Below are 22,893 nucleotides of genomic sequence, written 5' to 3'. Positions count from 1 at the left end.
CTGCTGCACGATAAACAATAACGAAACACGGTCGTTGCGCATGCGCTGAGCTAATTAATATCACTACTGAGCATGCGCGATGGCCAGATTATAAGTTGTTATCCAATAGAATTGATCAAAACATAATGGAAACCACGTGATAGCAACGCTTGCCAAGTTTGTTTACACGTGGTGGCAACTTTAAGACAATAGCCTCACAAAAATCACCAAATTAACCATCAAAATATTATTTTTTATTAAAAGTTAAGTTTGAATAGTAAAGAAAAGTTAATTATGTAAACAATTAAGCTAAAAAATAAATATTGATAAAAATTGAATTTTTGAGATGTTTTGATGGTTTCTCAATATAACATAACGCGACATCCGACTGGTTTTGGTCAGATGCGTCACAAATATGAAACTACTAATATAAATAATAACAGTGATAAAAAGAAAAAAAAGATTTTATACAAAAGCATTTGAAACTATTAATAAAACAAACCGTCTGTTATATTCAAATAGCTACTGACTGCAATGGCAACTTTTCTACGAATATTTCTTGAAGAAGACATGTCATTTAACATTTGTTACTTGATTAAATTATTCTAACATAAATGCTAATGTAATAATAATGATAAGGAAGTTTAAATAATTTATTATTATTAAAAGTAATCATATATATATATATATATATATATATATATATATATATATATATATATATATATATATATATATATATATATATATATATATATATATAATATATCGTAAGTTAACTCTTTATGGTCCATTTTACGTTTTTCCTAGTATTTATATTTCAAAATGTAAAACTTTTATATATTGACCATTCTTTAATAAAAAACTGAAATATGAAATACTAAATAAATATAGAATATCAAAAGATAAATAAAAAATAAATTTAGAAGTTATGCTCACATTCAGCATATATACAATCATTGTATATACTGACATTGTAACAAGGTCAGTATTTAACACTTTTTGAATGCAAATTTTGTATTGAAAAGAAAGAATAATATCATAATTTAAGTGACATAAAAAAGTTGCTTTTAATTCACCGAAAATTGCTCAAAACTTTAATTTTAATTCCCTTTTTTTTTATAACAACAACTTATAAAAACTTTTAAGAGTGATGTACTGACAATCTAAATAATAAAGTCTAAACTTTCTGAATCTGCTCGTTTATATAAAAAAGCGAAGCGTGTTGGCCATATTTAACTAACGGTAACCGATAAAAAAAAAAAAAAAAAAGAAAACCTTAGTATTTTAAAATACCTAAAAATACGTATTTTAACCTTGAAATATATTTTGTAAGTTTAAATACGTAATAAAACGTATAGATACAGATTAAAAAATACGTATTGTTAAATACGTTCTCTATTCGTAAATTTACGTATCTTACGTATTATTTTGCTTGAATGCGCATTTAGTAGGGGAGAGCGGGGAGAAGTGGGACACGATTTTTTTTTCCAGGATAAATGCAATATCTTTTTTTATTTGATGTATGAACTGAACCAAACAAGTCTTAACAAGTAAAGCAATATTTGGGGCACCATATGCATCCCCTAAGATTGATAGAATGTTTTAACAAAGTATATATATTTTTAGTTTAAGAGGAACCCTGCTATTGGGGTAAAGTGGGACAAGTGTGGGAGAAGCGGGACAAGTGTGCGGGAGAAGCGGGACATTTGAGGGAGATGTGGGACTATATAAAAACGAATCCAAATCTAATTAAACATTAATTTGAGCGAATTTCGATTTTAAACTTACGTTTAGTTTAAATAAAACACGGGAGTGGTGAAGTGGTAGAGCACTTGGCTTGTAAGCGAGAGGTTTGGAGTTCGACTCCCACCACGCCCCCGGAAGTGCCACGCTCAACTTAGTTTCTTCGCGCAGCGGGCCTCGTTTGTAAAGGTTCGTGTTTCCGATCTAAAGGATTGAGAGAGGGTTGTAACCACAATTAAAAAAATATTTAAAAATGAAAAAAAAATGCGTAGCCTCCTCGCCAGAAGTGGCCCCCTTGGAGAGATGAATAATAGAAAAAAAAAAAAAAAAGAAATCAAATTATCAATGTCTTTTTCAATCAAATTAAGACTACATTTTAAGAAATAAAATTTCTTTGTTAAAAAAAGAAAAAAGTTATTTTACATTTAAGATTCCAAAGTTCACTTGGAAAATAATTTCAGCTTTTGTTCTTAATGTTGTTCCAGCAAGCGGTTGAGGCAGGACTGCTTTTATATTATTAATATTCACACTACGAATGTCATTAATTCTAGGTTTGACAAATTTAGAAGTTTCTTTATTCTGGCATTTCAGGAAGCTTACCTCTACTTCAAAATTTGTGTCTATTTCTTTCTGCACTATGCCTACATAATAAGAAATGGTGTTTTTACTACAAACCTCGCAAAGAACATAATCACTAACACTCACATTTTGAATAACGCTAAAAGAAACAGTTTCCAATTCTTCTTCAAACTCTAGTGAGTAACAATTAGCAGAAACATCATTTGTTATTTTCTTGAAATCTTCATCAAGGTCACTGTTCGATTTGCCTAATATGTTTTTCCTCACATTTTTGGATTTTAGAATGACAATTTTTTTACCTTTTTTTTTGTTTAATACTTCATCTTTTATTCTTAAAATCTCTGGTGTTGATGTGGCTATCATACACTTTCCCTTTTTACGTCCACGTCTTAAAATCTTACGAGAACGTGCCTGCAAAATATATATTATAGTATTATCGAATTATAGAATATAAAGAAAACCTAAGCTAAGAATATTTAGTTTAAATTACCTTTGGATAACCTCGTACAATCTCAGGAGAAAATACAGTTAAGTTTTTTTTTACTGCTTCATGTTGCACAATAAAACCTGAGATATCTGAAAGAATAGCACTTGTATTAGATTTCTCGCATAAGCCTTCGTGGCATGGTTTTTGAGACATATCTCTATCTATAATAACATGTTGCACACGCAAATCTGAGATATCTGAAGGAGTAGCAGTATCTGAGATATCTGAAGGAGTATCGATTTCTCAAATGAGCCTTCACTGCATGGTTTTTGAGGCACATCTCTATCTGTTACAACTGATGGTAAAAAAATATTATCCCCATATACATGTCTATCATAAGGCCAAATTCCTGTCACACGAAATGCTGACATAATATTTGTTGGTGTGAAAGATTTTTCCCATGCTTAAATTGTAATGGCTTGTCCTGGATTGCTAAGCATCCAGCTATTGGCAGCTGTATTAAAATATGTTTTCATTAGACCAAAAACAGACCTATCTAGAGGTTGTGTCTTATGTGAAGTATGTGGTGACAAAGTCATCATACAAACATGGTTCTCTTTAGCATATTCAAGTGACTGTAGTGAAAGGTGGCTTTCATGATTATCCATAATCAATAAAACTTTTTGATCGGCTGTTGGGCGAGCAAACTTAACAAAATGCTTTAAAACATCTAAAAATATTTCAGCATTCATCCATCCAGATTGATTGGCTAATCCAATAGAACCTTCTGGTGCTCCTCTCATTAGTGGGTTTCTAAATAATTTTCTTGGAAAAACAATATCAGGGTAATTGCTACACTAGCTGCAGAGACAATGCAACACACTGTTACTAATTCACCTCTTTCTCTAGATGTTATTTGTCCGACTTGCTTTGTTCCCTTTGATGCAATGACACGAGGAGTTTTTTGCACAGTAGTAAAACCTGTCTCATCAAGATTAAAAATTTTAGATGATGTTGCTTTAGACTCTGATATACCTTCTTGTAACTTGTTAAAGAAAATATCAATAGTATACCGATTAAATGCTGATGCTCTCGCAATTGAAGTTGCCTCTAGTTTTCTAACAGATAATTTTGGGTTTCTTTTTAAAAATCCTGTTAACCAATCTCGACTAGCCTTTTTTTGCTCTATCCAACGCAAAGGACAGTTTATTTTGTTTGCTTGAGCCATTTTAAAGGCTAGAGCTCTTACTTGAACTGGTGTAAGGCCATATAACATATCAGAGCATGACTTTAAATAAGTGCTCAGTGTTTGTTCTTGTGCAACAGAGAAAATCATAGAATATTGATAATTTGGTTGAAGATTAGCAGCTGGGTATTGACACTTTTTTTTATGCACCTATGAAGTGCAGACTTAGAAATGCCAGCTGAATATGCTGCTTCTCTAAGGCTCATCCCATTTTCCACTTCAGCTACAGCAACTTTCAAAATGTTTTCTGAAACATGTGTAGTTTCACTTTTTCTTTTGTAAACTCTTGTCATGACCTGAAATTTAAAAGAAATTAGGTTTGATAAAAAAATATTTAAGGTTACTGTTGTTACTATATTTAATATCAGACTACTATGAAATAACAACTTTATTTACATATGCTTTCAAATTATTGATGTAAAAAGAACTCTCAATTTGCTCCAAATAATAATAATGAATCAAATCAAATTTAACTTTAATAAAGATCTCTCTTTCTAAATTTTGTTTTAAATCAACTGTATAAGAACTAAAACTAAAATTAAATATTTCAACTAAACGTCTCAATATTTTTATTTTGAAAACTATAAAAAACCGTAGCTAAAATGTTCTAGAAACTTCCGCAACAAAATAACGCAAAACCGTTAAGGAGAAGTGGGACAGCGATTTTTTTCTCTGTCCCGCTTCACCCCTATGTAGGGAAGACAAAACAAAACTAAAATTACAGCCACACAGTTAAAGCTAAAATATAAATTTAATTACTAAATGTTAGATGATAAGTGCATTTCCCTATAAAATAAAAAGAAATGCAATAACTGTCTAAAATAAATACATACACGAGTTACTAGGCTGTCAGCAAAAGTACTTTTTTGGGTTACTTTCAAAAAAAGGGGTTTTCACCGCGCGCAGGGACGAGAAACAATGTCTAATAAAAAGAGCACATGAAATCTATACGTTTACATTAAATAATAGTAATTTGGCGCTGCTGCGAAATAAAATTATATGGGCGTCCCACTTCTCCCCACTCTCCCCTACGTAAAATTTTGTTTGGGTATAGAATGCCACAGAGGTCTCTAAAAATGGTGTTGGCAAACATTGTTGAAGATCAGAAGCAATGCAAATATTTATTGAATCCAATTTTGATTTTTCTTTGTCCAGGCGTTTGAAACTGTAAGCGTCATCAGCATTTTTAACATACTTATCACGCTCATTAATTAAATTGATTTTGATTTCAGCATTTTGTTCCATTTCAATTCTCATTTTAAACGAATCACATTTGTGACAGGTGTCGGCTTTCCTCATTTTAAAAGATAAATTGGTAGCTTTAAATTCTCTTTCATAAACTAGTACTGTTCTTCCAACTGGTTCAGATGTTGTCAACCGGTATAATTCGTACATTTTTTAAAGATTAAGATGAGATGCTAAGTACTTTTTATTATTTGTTTTACGAGTAAAGTGGTTTTCGTATGCTGGGAATGAAAGAATATGTTTATTTACATCTATGATAGCAGCTTCATTTTCTTTTTTTTTTTTGATGAAGGTCCATGTCCTCGTTGATCTTTTTTTGTTATACCTGTAACTGAGTTTGTATACTTGTTTTCTAGAACTGTTCTAACAAATATTTCTCTTTCGTCTAAAGTGATTAAAAAACATTTTTTGTGATTACCATCAATAGTAAAATAGTAATGATAAGTAGAATTTCTTTCTTTTAATGCTGTGTCGGCTCTTTTTCTTGTAACTACAGTTTTTATTTTAGTTACTGCTGCAGCGATATAGTCTAGTCTTCTTGTATGACAGTCAAGACTCCAATACTCATTAAAAAAAGTACTTTTATGAGGTTTTAACCAACTTTTACAATTCAAGAGACATTCTTGTAAAGGCTTTTCATTAGAACGACCAGTTACACTTTTACCTTTTGCAGAAACATAAGGTAATCCTTTTTGACGGTTTGTTGTACGTAACTTTCTAATTTTTCTTCCAAAAGGTTTATCAGAATTAATATGGTGTCTCCCTCTTAAACATAACCCAAATGAACAACACCTGTTGTTTAGAAGATGTAGAACATGTTTATCAGCTGAAACCTGTCGCATCTTACTATAGTTCTTGGACTTTCAGCTTAACCGACCCAACTAGCGTTACCCGACTTGTGTCCAACTTGTCTCAAATAAAACAACGACTTATGCCCTGCAATAGTATTACATGGGCCGTTTCTAAAAAGGGCTAAATTTTCCTCACATGCCTCAACTCTCTTCTTGCGATTTTGATCGGTTAAGTCGTGGGGTATCCAACGTGATGCTAATTTTCTTTTTTTAAGTGCGTTGTGAATGGTTTCGTTGTAAAACGATTAATCGATGTCAGGGCTTCAATTATATCATGTGTTGCATGCGAGTTTTTTTCAATAATGGCTCGCACACGTTTAATATTCTCAGCTGTGTACATGGTTTGAGGGTGCCCTGAGCAAGGATCATCTTCGAGACTCTCTCTACCATCTTTAAGTAAAGTAGCCCACTTAGCAACTGTGCTATATTTTGGAGCTTGGTCACCATGAACTAATACCAATTTATCCGTTATGGCTTGTGCTGAAACTCCAAGTAGAGCACGTGTTTTAATATATCCTCAATATTCAAATTTTTCCATTTTTAATTTTTTTTCTTTTAAACGTATAAAGTAAAGTTTAAACAACTTTTTTAATAAATATTCCAAATTATTCAACAAGTACTTAAAATGTTCATAATTAAACACAGTTTAAGATGATATATAACTATTTAATTATTTCCTGTCACATTGTTTCTTTACAAATGAAGTTCTATGAACTTCTCTAACGACTTAAGTATTTAGACAAAAATTAACAGCTTTATAATCATCAAATATATCTAGAAATAAACTTTCTTTGCCTTTGGATATTCTAACCTTCCAGCCTGCAGAGAATAAGTGTCATCAGTACAAAAAAAAAAAATTAAAGTGATGTAACCGAAAAGGTCAAGATGCCATTTATTTCAAAAAGGTTAATATACAGAACATCATAATGCACACTTCTTAACAAAAAGATACTAACAAAAAATTTCCCATTGATTCCCATTATATTGTAATAGATGACGCAACAGGTTCTACTACTCTTGCATTTTTCATCTCTTTTGAGAGCTTCACATTCAGAAATTTTTTCTCCTAAGTAATTGAAATAGTCTGAACTATGTGAAGGGATTTCTGATTATGAATTTATATTCAAGAAATTGTTTTAGAAAAATGTTTTTTTTTGATAGATTTGATTATAAACATTTCATCAAACACCTGCATATTCTAAAAAAAAAGTCTCCTATCCTAACCTTTTTTTTTGATATTACTCCAAACTCTAAATTATAAAAAAGCAAAGTATAATATACTTAAATAAATTTTAATTTTACTACACATTCACGATTTTGTATTTACTTGATATATTACAGCAAAGTACTTCTGAAAATACAGCTAGTAAAAAAAAATTATTGAAAACCAAATAAAATGACAAACCTGTAACTGAACTAATGTAAACAACTTTGGTACCATCTGGATCTTTTCCAGACCGAAGATAATAATTGATTAGGGAGTTAGTGCTTTTCAAGCCACAATTTGGCCTAACCGCCATAATTCAATTTACTGCCAGCTCGCAACTATTCCGCGAAAAATGTGCAATGGAGAAAACGAGGTAAAATGTAACTGTGTATTTTTTATATTTTGAAATACTTTAACATATATTATCCCTGGTTAACAAAAAATTTAAAGATTGTTATTGTAAAAACATTATAGTAAAGTTGTGAACATTTTCATGTTAACTAATTAAAAAAAACAAATGAAGTTTCTGTCAACTGAACGATTAATTCTAAACACCGTGTCTACCTGACGCAATTTCGATAGATATTCAAGAAGAAAACGACAACTTCTGATTAACCTTCATTCACAATATTAAACATAAAAAACTTATATGGCAAACAAAATGCTGCTCCGCAGTAGTAAACAGACCTAACATTTATAATCTAATAAAAAAGACATCGACTATAAAGTTATGTGTATCGTAAAGTTGACATCAAAATTGTCGACTTAAGAAAACTGTCGACCTGAGGTACTAAATTAAACCATAATTTGTTGACTTTTGGTTTATCTATAATTTTATATATACGTAATGTGAATTTTAAATTGAAATAAATATTTATAGGTTATATATATATATAAAGTTATAACTTAAACAAAAAAAATAGCACACATTATTGTAAATAGTAGAGCTGTGCCAAAACTAAAATATTTATCGATACCGATACTGAGTTCTTTACCGATACTGACCCCGATACTTTAACTAGTTCCCTCAAAGACAAAAGTATGGAATATTTTTGTCTTTGAGGGAACTAGTTAAAGATTTTAAAGTTTGTATATTTAAAAAATAGAAAGATTTTAAAGTTTGTATATTTAAAAAATAGGTTAAAGAGACAAAATCAAATTTTTTTTAATTTCTCATATTATAGTTAACCCTTTAGAGCCCACCCAAGCTTAACTTTAAAAAAAAATTATGATTAACTGTGTAAATACATGTTTTGGGGTGCAAAATGCAAAAACAACATTTTTTGAAATTTTTTTTTGACAATGAACTTTTTTAAATTGTAGCATATCTGCTACAACGGGCTTTTAAGGGAAAAAAAAGGTTTTAAATGTTTTTATGTCTCTATTGGTAGTCCCAGTTCTTATAAATGAAAATCCTTGAAACAATTTCGTTCTCTTTGCATACAAAGCCAAACATTACATTTTTGGAATTGAATGTATGAAAACCCTGCAGGGCATTTTTTACATCGTTGTCTTTTCTCAGTGTATGCTGGTAGATGGTTTACTCCGTCTTGTCTTACGTCTTGCGTTGGGTTGCTTTGGACCACAGATCTTTTAGCCTTTGGTGATATCATAGCTTCAAGAGATGGTTTGCCAACCTTACATTTCTCTGCCTTTATTAGACTTTTTGCAACCTCTGCTTGAAACTTTTTCAGGGGCATATGTTTTGTTTTTGGGTTTATTAATTTTAAATTTCTACGGTATAGAAACCATGCATTTACTAGTGCGATCATTATTGTATGGGCCCAAATGTAGATATACCAACGATGACACTTAAGATTAGCTTTGTAAAACGAACACATCATATCAAGCTTATCGATTCCACCCATATACTTGTTGTATGTTTTAATAATATAGGGTTGATTAATATTTATATACTTTTTATACTTTCGGTCATATCGTTTAACAGTATGAACAGGTTCAATTCCAACACATGAAGATACTATAGTAACAGCTTTATTATCATATCAGCGTACCAAAACTAAATTTGAATATGTGTCAGTACGATAATCATAGCTTCCACGGCCATCTTAACGTAAATCTTTTTCACATAGTAACGGACACTTGTTCATACGGTTTGTACGAATGGTGCCTACAAACCAAATTGATCGTTCTTTGAGCATATCCAACAGAGTTAGCGATGTGAAAAAATTATCTGCAACTACTTTAAAGTTATGACCAGATCGTAAGCTGGATGACATATTTAGGACTATTGATGCACCGACTCCATATGTTGATGCTTTACTCGATTCGGTTTCTTTACCCTGGTAAACATCAAAATCATGAAGAAATCCACTAGATCCACTTCTACCCCAAAGTTTGAATCCCCATTTGGTTGGTTTGTTTGGTAGGTATTGTTTTATTAGAGAGCGTCCTTTAAAAGCAATCATGATTTCATCCACACCGTGAAATTCCTCTGGTGATACCTTCAAAAAATTTGTGCGCAGTCCTTTAATCCAAGAGCGCAACTTCCAAATGCGGTCGCTATCCTTAGTTTCCTGTGTTACATTTATATTATCAACAAAATATAAACTATGCAAGATAGACCAGAAACGATCTCGTGACAAAACAGAGCTAACGTCATCATAGCTCATGTATGCTTCCCAATATGATCTAATCGATGGCATCTTAACAAGCCCCATCCGTAAATAGACACCAATAAATTTTTCAATCTCTTTTGGTGTTAAATTAATACTTGAACCAGCTGATTGAGTGCTGTATAAATTGCTTTGCTCTGTTACTGTTTTAAGAAGCTCATCCGTGACAAACATTTTGAATTACTGATAGGGAGTCCTGTCATCTGTTATGGGTTGCGGTGATAGCTCCTGAAATTTTGTATCACCAACATGTAAGTCAACCTTTTTCCAAAGTCGTTTTACTGGTTTGTTCTTATTTACCATATTAGACAAAGGTTGGTCATCATCACTACTATCATTATTATCATGAGGGACATTTTCTTCTTTACAATTTTCATTCAGTTGCCAAACAGGTCCTTCATCACAAAAATCATTATCTACAATCTTACCGATATTCTCAGGCTCATAATCTGAATCTGAGTCATTCAAGTCATCAAAGTCACTTTCTCCATCAAGAATATAAGCAAGAGCCTCTTCAATGTTATAATTTTTGTTTTTATACATCTAAAGTTAATTATAAGTTAAACAAAATTAATATGCATAAAATATCCCATTGTAGCATATCTGCTACATAAAACCTAAGCATGCTATTTCATACATTTAAAATTATAAAAACTATAACAAACACTTGCAAGAACTTCTTTTAACTTCTTTATATTAAAAGAAACATTAAATTCGTAACTTAACTGTCATAAAACTATTTAAAAGAAACTAATTTGGAGCCACATTATAGACAATATCGCCATTCTTTAAAAATAAGATTTGAGTTTTGGTGTTTGTCTTGATAACACACAAAATATCCAAATTAATTACGTAATGAAACTGTTGTTGTAAATATGTCACAATAAGCATTTTTGACATGAATAAATAAGCCATACTCGAATGCCAGGTTAATAAATATTTTTTGCAAATCTGCTACACGGGGCTCTAAAGGGTTAAGAAATATTAACATTTCACCATGAGCTCCTATTAAGCTATTTCTCTTTGCAGTATATACATTTCCACCAATACTTATGAGTCTTTCACTCTCGACAGAAGAAGGTGGGCAGCTTAAATACTTTAAAAATTTGATTTGCTAATAGTGGCATTTTAGTTCTCTGTGATTTCCACCAAAACAAAGGATTGCTTTCTTCGTCAATAAGGTCTTTATTTGAGTAGAGTTGAAATTCGTTTAATAAAGTTTCATTTAAAATTGGAGTTTGTGGTTGACTGATTTGCTTAGAATTAAATCCTACAAGTTCTTCAAACGAATTGTCAAAGTCCATTTCTACTATATCTTTGTATTCATTTAGTACTGTACCATTATTTGCATATTCTGAGTCAATAATTTCAATATCACAAGCTGCAGACTGATCATTTTCAGTAACTTTGATGTTTTTTACATTTTCATGGGTTTTAATTAGTTGAATGATTATTGCTCTCAATACTTGTTTTAATTTGAGTCTAGGATCAAGAAGTGTTGACAAAATGATGTAAAAAGTTTACTAGTAGCATGCTGATTTAAAAGGTGACATCTCTCTCTAAAACATCTAACAAGGACATTAATCTATTTGCACTGTTTCCATCTAAACCTACACCATGATACCCTCTCATTAGTATGTAATGTGTTTTCAACCAATTTTCAAAAGGTGGCCAAACACACAAAAGTAAAGTACAAAATTTATCTACAACTCCCATCAAAATGTGGAGCTCAGGTGGAGGAACAATGTGTTCAAGAAGAGTTTCTTGTTCTTCTTGTAAGTAAATTAACTGAGGATTGATAACATTTTTGTATTCCTGCATTTTCGATCTTCTTTTTCCCCTCACATACATTTTGATCATAACACAGGTCTATGGAGCCTAAAGTTCTAAGTTTTCCTGTTTCTAGCGAGCATTCTCCTTCACAATACAAACAGGCATATTTACCAGAGTGACCTGATAGTCCAAAAATACTGTTTGCACACTTTAAATCAAATGCAAGACTAAAATTTACTTCTTGAAGTTTTAGAGGAGCCAATAATTTTTGGAGATTGCCATTTTCCTCTGAAACCAACTCCACAATGGCAAGAATATAACAACGTTTTACGCCAGAATCTTCATATATTTCAGATGAAGAATAGTGATTTTTTGGATCAAAAACATTAATGATAACTTTTAAAAAGTTTTGACCACTATCTATAGAAATTCTTACCATTGCATTAAGGTTATCAATACCTCTTTTTTCTGTTATAAATTTAATAAATTCTGTTGTATTTTTTTACATAAACTATATCTCTAAAAACTGTCTGATATCCGTCAACCAGTTCCTCTGTTTTGCATTCATATAAAGAATCAAGAGTTTCGTCTAATTCAGTCATTTTAATATTAATACTTGATTCTACAACACCAGTTACATTCCTCCGTAAAGTAGAACATAATTTTTGTTGTTTTGTTTTTAGAAGGTTCTAATTCAATCGATAGCTCCATAATAGTTTGGAATGAGATCTGGTTTACTTTCTTTCTTTTTGACTTAATTTTATTAACTCCAACTGTAACCGAGAGAAGATTTCCACCTGTAAACAACATGAACTGCTCTCCGCTTACAATGTTTTCACGTTCCATTTTGCGTTTTAACAATCCAGAAACTATTTGTTCTGCATTTTTATCTCCAAGCGACTCACTGATATCTATGATATTTCTTACAGCGTTACTTTTGCAACAAGTATGAGGAACTCCTCTGCCTAAAATTAACAGTGACAAATAACAAGTATTTTAAAATAACTAAAAGTTGAATAAGAAATAAAACAATAAAACTATTGAATCAAACTTTACAGTTTGATTTTAAAATTTATCAAACAATATAGAATTTTAAAGTTTTTTATATAACAAATTTGATTGATAAAAAATAAAGGAAAAATACAATTCAATAAAATTTATTTAAATTATAAAACCATAATATTTACTATTCATACCAAGATTTAAATAGCAAAGACTACAGATTTTCTCAGTTGTATTTAAAATAGTTGTATATGGTTCTGTATCAACGTTTGTTTGGATACCTAGCAGTGAGGAGGTTCGTCTAATACTGCTTCTATCAACCTATATATATATATATATATATATATATATATACATATACATATACATATACATATACATATACATATACATATACATATACATATACATATACATATACATATACATATATATAAGTAATAATTAACTCATATAAAAGTGCCTTTGATATACTCTCTAACCAGTTGGAAAGATATGCAGTTTCTCCTTTGTTTAGACTAAACAAGTTTCTTCTGCAGTTGGCACAAACTACTGAAGGAAAAACATCAATATCAACATCAAAGTTCGGCCAAATGTATTTTTGAATATTTTTGCATACTGAGGGTGTTGTAAGCGTTAGACATTTTGATCTGATACCTTTATTTGTCAAGCAAACTGCACAAGTACACATTTTAAATTCTGTCGCCATGTTGGAAAATAATAATTATATCTATCTGGAAAGAAGCCGTTAATAATTTATTTTGAATGCCATAATGGCTGACTATATTTAAAATGTATTAAAAAAAAAGCAAAAAATGATGTTTTAATTTTTAAAATTTACATACTTAGCACTTAGTTCAGATTTCTTTGGCAACATAAATTGTGTTTACTATTGCATATGATTGATGTAATGCAAAAAAAATTGGGAGTGGTGAGAGTTTCAACCTGGTGGTCGATTTGGAGAAGAGTGGCATTGTTGATAAAAAGACCATTTAGCTGAAGCTCTTTTACTTCTTTCACAAAATTTTCTAAAAGCTTATTAACATCCGCTTGCTTACTCCCAGAGAGCAAGGAAATAATGGTCCCACACTGATCCTGTGTAGGCTGCCGCACTGGACCATCTGCGGCTGCTAACGTTGGCGAAGCACCGTTTTGCTCTAAGGATTTTTCATGGACCAGCCGTGGCTAGCCAGTGATGGCAAAACAGTGGCAAGCCAATACTGGGAGAGAACTGGCAGAAATATGGCTAACCATTACTACAGTTATTGAAATTCCGTATTGAAATTTCTGTTCGTGACAATAGTCACGAGTAAAAATCACAACATGGAAATTTAATGCTTTTAATTATTCTAATAGTCGAAATTCTCACTGGGATAAAATCATAAGTTACTTTTAGCATCAGATTAAATTTATCATTTTTAAAATGAATTTCAAATTTTTAAGTTGTGATGTATTAACTACATTTGATTGCTTAAATTACGACATAGTTGACCAAGTAAGGGTATTATATAATATAATATTCAATTAGTAATATAAGTATACTTACAATCTAACATATTTACAATTTAACACGTTATAATAACAAATTTTAGTTGAATCTTCTGAATCGGAAGTTTATGGTAAAGTAGAAAAATTTTTACTTTTTCACTCTCAAAAAACGAGATACTTTCTCGGTTGCAGTAGCTTTTTGAGCCAGTGGCCTGGTGCCTCTCGCCTTCCTTTCACCCTTTCTATCGATTGCTCCCGCCAAAAAATTTACTATTGCCTTTTTAATATCACTTTCCGTGGCTTGTGGAGTCGGGGGATTTTGCTGCAATGCGCCTGTGAAATTAAAACACATAAGATAATATACATATAAAATCAAACGATGTTATATTATCAACTCGTATATTTAATCGGAGAATCATCCATTAACTAAAATTGTTACGTTAAATAATTAATTTTTTTTTTTTTTACTAAGTCAAACCTATTTTAAAATAAAAACATTTAGGTATATACTTGGCATTTACTTACATAAAAGGAAAAAACAATAATTATACAATTTTTTTTTTTTATTGTTTTACTTATTATTTATTTATTATTTTATTTTTTTCAGAAAATGTTTAACTTTTGGATTCCCTTACAAATTTCAGCCTGTTTAACAGAACCGGACATGGTATTGTGACACCATCTCAGTAATGATTACCTTCAAATGTTTATGAGCTCCCCTTATCCTCCTTCCAAACATTTTCGTAGAGATATTATATAAGAACTTTTTTCCTCCTTGGTAATCTTAAGAAAACATTAAAGTGAATTACAGCATTTTTAAACTTTCATATTAAAGTTAAAAAAAAAGTCTACCTTCGATAACTAATCTGCAATTCAAATCATAGAAAGACTGTTTATCTTTATTACTCTGACCTGTCCAATTTAGTTTTTTGAGAACATCATTGTGTAATAATGAAAACAGCATTCTCTTCACTGCATCGTTTAAGTTTTTACCCACCTTTAGAAGCAGCTGCTTGTATCTAGATACAATAAGCAATGAAATAAACAACAAAACAAATAAGATAAAATGTTTTCAAAATGAAACTTTTGACGATTAGCACGAAAAATATATTAACTTGACAACATAAATTTAGTTTAATTTGAAACTTAGATTTTAATTTTCAAACTTTTGCTTTCTTACTGCCAATTTAGTTTTAGGAAAGAGAAACAAAGATTAAATGTGTTTAGTAATAAAGTTTTCTTGAGTTGTAAAATTTTTGTGGTAAACTTCAATAAACCAATAGAAACTTTATATTTTCTTTTAAATGATCAAAATAAATTTAAAATTTAAAATGATCAAAATAAATTTAAGTTGCATGGATGTTCCAGAGGGAAATGCTTCTGGCGTAACCGGAGCTTGTGTCAACAATTTAACTTTTTTAGAAATTGGAATAGATTCTTCCACAAAAAGTTCTGTTTCGCTGTGCTCATCAGGATATAAAACTGCTATTCACATAAATTAAAAAAAAATAAAAATACTGAGGATTTAATAACTTTAAAACCATAAAATTGTATTCACAAAAAAGTATAAATTTTCTACTACTAAGTGCAAGGGCTGCCAATTCGAAATTTTTTTTAGAAGTTCGAACTTGAAAATGTTCTAACTATTTGGGAAAAAATTCGAACATTTTTAATCTTTTTTTAACGTACTAAAGCACGCAAAATAAAAGAGAACAAGTTAAAAACAAATCCGTTTATTTATCTTATAATAAAACTGTTTATTTATAAAAATTAAACTGTTAATTATTGAGACCCGCTTCTCATTTTCAAAACATTTTACTTAAAAAAGTTTTATTGATGTTGTTTATTCTATTTTAGAATAAACAATATCACTCAGTATTTTTAAGTGTTTATTTTAGAAAAGTTAATACATCTTATATTTTATTCCGTAATGAGCTCCTTATTTTTGTTGCATATAACGCTAGGCTAGAGAAAGCTCTTTTACCCTCCACAGATGTCGGAGAAAAAGTTTTAAGAGCATTAAAAGCATTTCTAAGTTTTTGGGTCTTGATTTGCTGGCTTCAAAAAAAGCGATTTCCTTTTAAATGAGGTTAGATCCAAGTTCACCTTTGTCAATTGTCATTTGAAAATCAGATATTTTAATGAAACATTTAAGTTCTTGAGCTAAATTCAATTTAATGTTAGTATTTTTCATACCATCAGTTGTATCCCTGTTATTGATTTCTCCATCAGCATCAGTCTTCCTTGCTAGACTGGAATAATCTTTAAATAAGATGTATTGACTTTATGCTTCTCCTTTCATTAATTCTTTTTTGAAATTGCTGTTCTACAAGTTAGCTATTTGGCGTGTTGGCTTCATCCAATTTTTTCCGGATAATTTGACATATACATACATACATACATGCATACATACATACATACATACATACATACATACATACATACATACATACATACATACATACATACATACATACATACATACATACATACATACATACATACATACATACATACATACATACATACATACATACATACATACATACATACATACATACATACATACATACATACATACATACATACATACATACATACATACATACATACATACATACATACATACATACATACATACATACATACATACATACATACCTACGTATGTATGTATGTATGTATGTATGTATGTATGTATGTATGTATGTATGTATGTATGTATGTATGTATGTATGTATGTATGTATGTATGTATGTATGTATGTATGTATGTATGTATGTATGTATGTATGCGGCCCTGTATATATATATATATATATATATATATATATATATATATATATATATATATATATATATATATATATATATATATATATATATATATATATATATATATATATATATATATATACGTGAATTGGAAGTACCATTTTAATAAATTATTTGTAATAAAATAAAAAAAAAAGTTCCAACGGTATCAAAAGTCATCTAGAAAAGGTGCTTTTAAGCCAATAAATGCGTAAAAATTTCAAGGGGAAAAAAACATTTTTATGAATTGAAATTTAAGGCATATTTTACTATGCGCTCTTAGTCATTAGCATTGGAAAAAATCATAAAACTGATGGAGACTGATGATAATGACTCCTTTACTTGGTACACATTTATTTACTTATTATATGCATTAAAAACATCAATTTTCTGTCATTGAATTTCTACTTATTTATTAAAAGGCGGCAATAAACATGCTTTTTTAATTTGATTGTAGGTTTATTTAAGACAATAGTTTCTGCAGTGATTAATCGCTCATGAGAGTTGTCTTTTTATGGTCAGAATATTTCTGTCTATATTTACATACGACATACGAAGTATTAATTGTTCTTTCTTTTTGTATCATATTTTATCAAATTATTTCTAGATATTTTTGTTTATATTATGTCTATAAACCTGATTTCTTTTTACTGCATAAGTCCTTTAAGGCATGCTATCAGAAAAATCTGCCCACCTTTCTTGATCAAAAAAGGATGTAAGAAAGCTTAAATGTATTTAAATCAATATATTTCTGAAAAATTAAGACTGTAAAGATTACATATTAAAAGGGGAAAAACAAAAAAAAATTAAGTTTTACAGAAAATTCTGACTTTCTTTTTGATGCCTCCCATAAGTTTCTGGACAGAGTGATTTTTGTAAGTTTTAGCAGCGTAATCCCATTTTTTCTTCGAATCTGTAGCTGATTTTACTGTTTTTCCACTTAATTTCAATTTCTTTTTTATGATGGCCCAATATTTTTCAATAGGACGTAATTCGGGGCAGTTTGGAGGATTCATCTTTTTCGGAACCAACATCACTCCATTATCATCGTAAAACTTTTGAGCATCTTTCGAGTAATGTATTGTGGCTAAATCAGGCCAAAACAATACTGAAGTTCTTCTATGAACTTTAATTAGTCGTTTTATAAAAGACAACATTTCACGTATTCCGAAGATGTCGTTGTGCCCAAACAAACATGAATTGGCGATTTTTTGCCGCAAGAACTAAGTGCCTGCTAAATCATCAATTTTTTCGAAAATTTATCAGTCATTACGTACTTGTATTTATCACTCACATTTCCTCTTATTTTAGAAGCATAGTAGCACCCCAGTGAGCAAGATGTATACGGCCCGCAATCGGATCTCTTGCAGCACTCACGCTGGTCCGACGTCGGCTAGCCACAACGTTACCTGCGCGGCTTGCTCATCGGTTATTTAACGGTCCACATTCAGCATGCCGATATAGGCGCAACATTGGTCCGCTAGCGGCAAAGTGATATAGGTTGAATAACGGTTTGTTGCTGGTTAGCCGCCTTAGGCTGGCCAGCATCTGACCGCTAGCTGCCCTATGCCATATATATATATATATATATATATATATATATATATATATATATATATATATATATATATATATATATATATATATATATATATTCATAAATATTTTTTCATGCTATATATACACATATATATATATACATTCATAAATTTTTATTTGATGTATAATTTGCTGTTCTTTGTCATTTTTTTAATAAATAAAGGCAAAAAGAATTATTTCAATAGTCGTTATGTAACATAGAGGCAATATAAACACAATCAACTAAAAAAATCATCTTTTTTTTCGTTTAAAAAACTATAAATTTATTTCTATACACTATTGACTGCTCTCATTTTTCTTCCACCATTCCTGTCTGCAGCTCCTCGTAAAAAACGAACGGCTTCAATCTGAAACTCACTTTCGGTTATTGATCTCGTCGGTGGATTTTTACTGCTTCCTCCTGTAATTAGAACATTATATCAAAAAAAAGCCTTTCTAATTAAAAAAAAAGCCTTTATTAATCAAAAAACAAAATTCTTTGCATAATTAGAAAATGTAGGCTGAAAAGATTTTTTTTATTTGTTAATTTTTCAGATGATTTAAATCTACATTACTCACAAAAAGTACTTACTTTGCAGCGCTAAACAACAATTAAGTTTGCGAAAAGCTCTTTTAGTGAAAACGTTTTCTCTATCTCCGGCCTGTCCAACTGTTCCTGTCCAGTTAAATTTTCGTTGTAGGTCGTTAGTTAATAGTGCGTTAATGGCCCTTTTTACAATTTCTCTGAGTGTTTGACCACCTTTGCTGGCAAGAGCAATCACCTATAATTCAACAAATTAATCGTACCCAATTTAAATTGTGTCTCTTTACATTAATGAAACAAGAAGTATTAAAAAATAAATTATATTACAATTGATACTGAGTAATTTAAGTATTTAGCTGAATTTAATCAAAAGATTGTATTTCTCAAGCATGCCGTCATCGTACTCATTTTTATTTTCAAGCAGTGCTTGAAGTAGCTGGGTTTTGAACTCGGATTGACGTTGTAATTCTTTAATTGATGTTTTCATCTTATAAAGTGACCAATGTCTTATTCATTTCATAAAGTGACCAATGTCTTATCCATGATTTCTAAAACAATACAACAAACAATACAAATAGTAATATGATAAGTAAAGTTTTATTAATATGTTGAACTTTTGATTTATATATATATTTTTATTTGAAACTACCTAAAGTTCAACTGATTGTTTTATATCAGGGTTTTCCTTATCCTAGGTAAGTTGCCTTAGCCACAGCTAAAGAGCCTCACCTGACCCAATGCTGGATAAGTTTAATCTCTTAATTAGGACATGATCTTGTTTTAAAGATAGTGACCTGATGAATTAAATATTTACCTTTCGATTTGCAATCACTTACAGGAAAGTGTAATGGGTTCGTTGATAACATTGAACATTGATGTGGCGTATCAATTAATGGAACTTGGGCAAACCCTACAAAAAAACAATTGTATAATATTTTTTACTTTGTATTTTTACGCCCTAGTCTTCTAAAATAAAATTAATTTAATGAGACATTAAGAATGTAACATATTTTTCTATATATGAAAATAGTTACCTTTCAAGTAAGTGTCACAAATGTGCTTTTGAGAAAAAGGGATTGGAGACACCACAGTTTGGGCCAATGTACTTATTGGTTCTTCTGAAAATTCTAAAATAAAACAACTCAAAAATTCTATTTTCGGTATTATATTTATTTATAGATATATATATAAAACAATAAAACAAACAATATAATTAGTAATATAATAAGTTAAGTTTTATTAATATACCGAAATTTTGATGTATTTATATATCAACGCTTGGAATTAGGGTCAGCATTAACAGACCTAAAAGTGTATGAGGTCGGCAAAAAATCGTCGACCTCATTTCTATGTGTTATGGTAATCTCTTTGTGTCAAATTTTTTTTGCTGACATCATTTTTTCTAATTCCGAGGGCTGATATATATATATATATATATATATATATATATATATATATATATATATATATATATATATATATATATATATATATATATATATATATATACACACACACATATATATATACATATATACCCTTTAAAAAGAAAGTTTTAACTGGCCATGACATCAATAATACCTTTTAAGTTAAAATCTGCCAATGGATCTTTACTGAATCCTAAAAAAATTTCGACAGAGTTAGATTTTATACATTTTTAAACTTTTAACTAATGCCTTCTTTTGTAATAAGTCAATTATTAAGAATAGGAAAAAATGGTACAAAGAAAAATCTTTAACCTTTTAATTTGGGAAACTCTGGAACATTTGGAGTTGTGGTGATTGTTTCTGTTTTTATGAATTTACTTTTTCTACTTCTTTCTTGAACAGATGCTATTATCTTGAAGTTCACATCATCATCAGATTTACAGTCATTTTCCACAAATCCACTATAGTCTACTCTGCTAAAAAATGTAGATATCAAAAAATACAAAATAGTTTTAATAATTGAAAAGTTAATGTCAAAAAAGATATGCTTAAATAAATTCTGTTTCACATACCGCTTTCGTAGACGATTAGCATTTGCAATGCTTTTTTTTCTCGTTCTCTGTGAGATTGAGATTAGACTCAACTCTGCAACTTTCTCTTTTTCAATTGCCCTCTCATAGGTTGCTACAAATAGTAAAACAACTAGGGTAATAAAAGTAAAAGATTCGGATTGTCTGGAAAGCGAGTTGGAAAGTTGACTATTTGCGTTAGAGATTAAGAAAGACAAAAGTTGTAGGGCTTAATGCCTGCAGAGTCAATGACACTGTGATGAACCCAATAAAAACATAAACCTCTTGATAAAGGCTTTATTCAACAATAATATACTAATCTAAAGATACAAGAGTTTTAAATATATACATAACACAAAAAGTTCAAAATCAATAATATAAACACTAAGCATCACAACAGACACTAGAGCCAAGCCATTCAGTGTGATGAGCATTTAAGTCACCAACAACAATGTTATTGGCTAATGTATAAAGAAAGAGGGCTTATATACCAGCTTTTCCAAGCACTCTGACTCCGTGCTCCTGCCAATTTTTGTCTGGCTTTAACTCATTCTTAACCATGTTATTAATTTTGTTTTGGTTTTTGCAAAACAGCGGATATTGACAACGATCTTCTTCTTCAGAACTTAGCTAACTCTTAGGAATAATACCCAATTCACGAGTTTCTTCAAGGTCTTCAGGGTAATCAAGGAACTCAACAATAATGAATGCCATGATATAAACCTGAGATAAAACATATTTGAATACAATGGACACATTTATTAACAATATGTTAATTATTGCTTAGGTAAAATTGCTAAATATGTTAAAGTGTATAATGAAAACCTATATCTTATACTACTTATTTTCTTTGATTTTACAATCAACAATACATACATATATATATATATATATATATATATATATATATATATATATATATATATATATATATATATATATATATATATATATATATATATATATATATATATATATATATATATATATATATATATGTATATATATATATATATATATATATATATACATAAACACATTCACACAAATACATATCAGCGTGTTAACAACTACAACATTTTGCAGCTAAAACTCTAGCCAAATCACTAATGTGTTTCTGTGCTTATATAAACAGTAAATAAAACACTGATCCAATATCAATCCAAGTTGGTTACATACTACACTTAGCTCGTTTGCACTAAACTGATATCAGTTGGGAGTAAACTTAAGAATAAAGTATTTAAACATAAATAAAAAAACAAAATAATAATAACAAGACATAACAAAATAATGAATAGTAACTTTCAGTACAGTTAAAATCATTAAACAGCTAAGAACAAAATGCACCTATGTAATATGTACAGTCATTTTTAAGGAGAAAAATTAAAGACAAATTTTTTTGAGTTAATGGAAACCATATGCAAATATACCCATATTACAATTATTATCACTAAAATGAATTATAGTATAAAGAATAAATTTAAAAATGAAGCATAGGTACAGCAACAAAATTTTGTTTATAAGGTAAAAGTACTTCACGTGCACAGTAACCTTGAAGTGAGTTCATAATTCCAACATCAGCAGGTTGCTGCACGTGTGTAGCATTTGGGTATAAGCAGTATAGTACAATTCCTGTCTCTTCACAATACTTAGATGCACCATAGCTAGCGATTGCGATCCCGGGATCCCGGGATCCCGGGATCCCGGGATCCCGAAATCCCGGGATCCCGCCCTTTTTTATGATCCCGAAATCCCGGGATTGTCTAACATCAATCCCGGGATT

The 22,893-nt window shown here is 30.0% G+C and overlaps 3 pseudogenes across 1 annotated transcript; all 3 read right to left on the bottom strand.

Moving 5' to 3' along the window:
* Positions 1 to 2,065: 2,065 nt before the first annotated feature.
* On the bottom strand, positions 2,066 to 3,559 carry LOC145183767 (uncharacterized; annotated as a pseudogene). Its single transcript, XR_016452611.1, has 3 exons — positions 2,795 to 3,559; positions 2,604 to 2,715; positions 2,066 to 2,366 (listed from the first exon to the last, which is right to left on the bottom strand). The product of XR_016452611.1 is annotated as an uncharacterized LOC145183767 (transcript).
* A 7,896-nt stretch (positions 3,560 to 11,455) lies between these two features.
* On the bottom strand, positions 11,456 to 12,734 carry LOC145192873 (uncharacterized; annotated as a pseudogene).
* A 6,126-nt stretch (positions 12,735 to 18,860) lies between these two features.
* On the bottom strand, positions 18,861 to 21,899 carry LOC149888971 (uncharacterized; annotated as a pseudogene).
* Positions 21,900 to 22,893: the final 994 nt, after the last annotated feature.

This window comes from Hydra viridissima, unplaced genomic scaffold (genome assembly GCF_058129835.1).
Source record: "Hydra viridissima isolate aposymbiotic clone 2 unplaced genomic scaffold, HvirCarnegie_v1 scaffold_5, whole genome shotgun sequence".
Lineage (NCBI taxonomy): Eukaryota > Metazoa > Cnidaria > Hydrozoa > Anthoathecata > Hydridae > Hydra > Hydra viridissima.
The sequence above is the reverse complement of the archived record's forward strand: the minus strand, read 5'-3'. Positions and strand labels throughout refer to the sequence as shown.